Source organism: Ornithodoros turicata, unplaced genomic scaffold (assembly GCF_037126465.1).
Source record: "Ornithodoros turicata isolate Travis unplaced genomic scaffold, ASM3712646v1 ctg00001212.1, whole genome shotgun sequence".
NCBI classification, from domain to species: Eukaryota; Metazoa; Arthropoda; class Arachnida; order Ixodida; family Argasidae; genus Ornithodoros; species Ornithodoros turicata.
Genome location: NW_026999505.1, coordinates 35511 through 37655, shown reverse-complemented (window position 1 = coordinate 37655; position 2145 = coordinate 35511). Strand labels below are relative to the sequence as shown.

The window sequence follows — 2145 nt, the reverse complement described above, 5'->3', positions numbered from 1 at the left end:
TTCTCGTAATGTTCTGTTCGTGTGGATCGAGCAAGTCAGGGAGAGTGCGAGCATCTATCGACGTGCTCAAGGGAAGAGTATATGTTTAGATTCAATAAAGATGTTTCCATGAAAAAAAAAAACAGAGTCTCGTCAAAGTTATTCAGACTGTTTAATGCGTTCCATTTCGATGACTAAACGGTATTTCAATAAATCAGTGACAAAATTGACAATGTAGACTGCTTGCAGATGATGTTGGTTCCGCAGTGAATACTTAATATGAGCAACGGCGCGAGCGAGGAGGTCCACGATGTCTGCAGACACGTAGTTTAATTCGGTGTTCGTCGACTTCAAAAATTCACTGATCACTCCGAAGGGTCCATCCAGAACGCTTATAGAGACGTTCTTGTAACGGGCGTATATCCGACGCACCATTTCCTGTAGGGGGCCTGGGGATATCTTTCCTATATTGCCAAAAGCCACCATGTCTATGACGTACCGAAAAGCAGAGATGACAAGCTCGTTTCGGGGACTCTCCTTGCTGAAACAGTCATTCTCCAGCCCTTCCCAAGAAGCGTGGATACGAGGACAAGTTTGCAAAGCGTGGTAACTGAACATTTCCAAGTATTGGTCTGAATGATAACGCGCGGATAGCGCGCTCTCCCTTTATACGGCGCTTCCAAATAAAAAACGTAAAGAAATTGGCGTCAGAACGAAAGCGAATCCTCCACCACCACCACCGTGCTCGAAGCACATGCGCGAGACGTGAAGGGCGACGAGACCAAAACCGAAACGTCCGACGGCAGACGTGGTGGCGCTGCGAGCGCGCGAGACGTGAAGGGCGACGAGACCAAAACCGAAACGTCCGACGGCAGACGTGGTGGCGCTGCGAGCGCGCGCGCGTGTGACGTATGCTCCGCGGAGAGGGCGCCAGATTCAATTTTCTGTTTGCCTCTCGTCGGGTGCGGACGTCTGGCGCGTCGCTCGTATCGTGACCGTTGATGTGCTGGTGAACTCTTTAGTCATGTAAAGAAGATGGAGGGCGGTGTGTGTGCACACAGATATGCTTGGATGTCGGTGAGTTGTCGTTTTAATACTTCTTCTGTTGTCGCGTTTACCTACCCCCTAACTGCGATTACTTGTCAGCATGTATTGGAGTAGTGTATGTTTGTCGATTTACCTTGTTGTGATTAGCAGAAAGTCTTCCCCTTGTTGTTATTATTCTTGTCCGTGCATGCCCAAACATGTTCGCAATTCCCTTGTACGCCATTCTGTCAATGACCCTTGTTGCTATTCTCGTCGGTGCATGCCCGCACATATTCGCGATGGTGAAAATTTTGTGTGTGTGTGTGTGTGCCTGTTTTCGCGCGTGTTTTCCCCTCGTAAGCACTTTTTTTGTTTTGTTTCTTTCTGCATTCCACGGAAGTCCCCATGATGACAGCGGTGCTGCCACCTGACGTGATGCTTTCCGACCTGCCTGGTGTGACGCTTTGCAAATGGCGGCGCCCATGGGCTGATGCTGTTACCGAACCTGGACTGACACATTAATGAATTGAATGTGTATAGTAATGACTTGAATTATTAAATGAGTTTAGAAAGTGCATTTATGCGTATGTGCGCTTCTTTTCGTGCGTCTCATTATAGAATAACACGACTTAACGATAATTTGATATTTTCCTCCTCTCTCTCTCTCTCGTTGGAATGAATAGTAATTGAATTTATTAATTGAAAATTATATTCTACGCTCTATTATCACATTCTTATGCGTGTATGAGCGATTTTAAGTGAAAAAATCGAAAAAAAATTTAAAAAAATTTGGTGGGTGTGCAAATTGCAAAATTGGGGGTAACAGGGGGGTGAGAGAGGAGGAAGGTGTCATGTTGCTCGTTAAGTCGTGTTTATCCAATACTACTCGTCAGCAGTACGCAAACAGGCAACGTTTGAACGTGTGGCGTCAGATGGTCACATAGCACATGATTCCTCCCGTAAGGGTGTACTAACACACAAATAAAGCCCAGTGCAAAACCAGTGAGGTACATAAAAGAAAAAAGAACAAGGTGTCCTTTGGCGGCACGCATGGCCCATGATTGTAAGTACTGAAACGTCGCACTGCCAGTACTGGACAGCAGTTTCGGCCTTATTGGGCCATCGTCAGCAGTACGCAAA

At 46.6% G+C, this 2145-nt stretch overlaps 1 long non-coding RNA gene across 1 annotated transcript; it reads left to right on the top strand.

Moving 5' to 3' along the window:
* Nucleotides 1-941: 941 nt before the first annotated feature.
* LOC135376680 (uncharacterized) lies at nucleotides 942-1582 on the top strand. The gene is made up of 2 exons (XR_010417801.1): nucleotides 942-1056; nucleotides 1406-1582. It is a non-coding gene; the product is annotated as an uncharacterized LOC135376680 (long non-coding RNA).
* The last annotated feature ends 563 nt before the right edge of the window (nucleotides 1583-2145 follow it).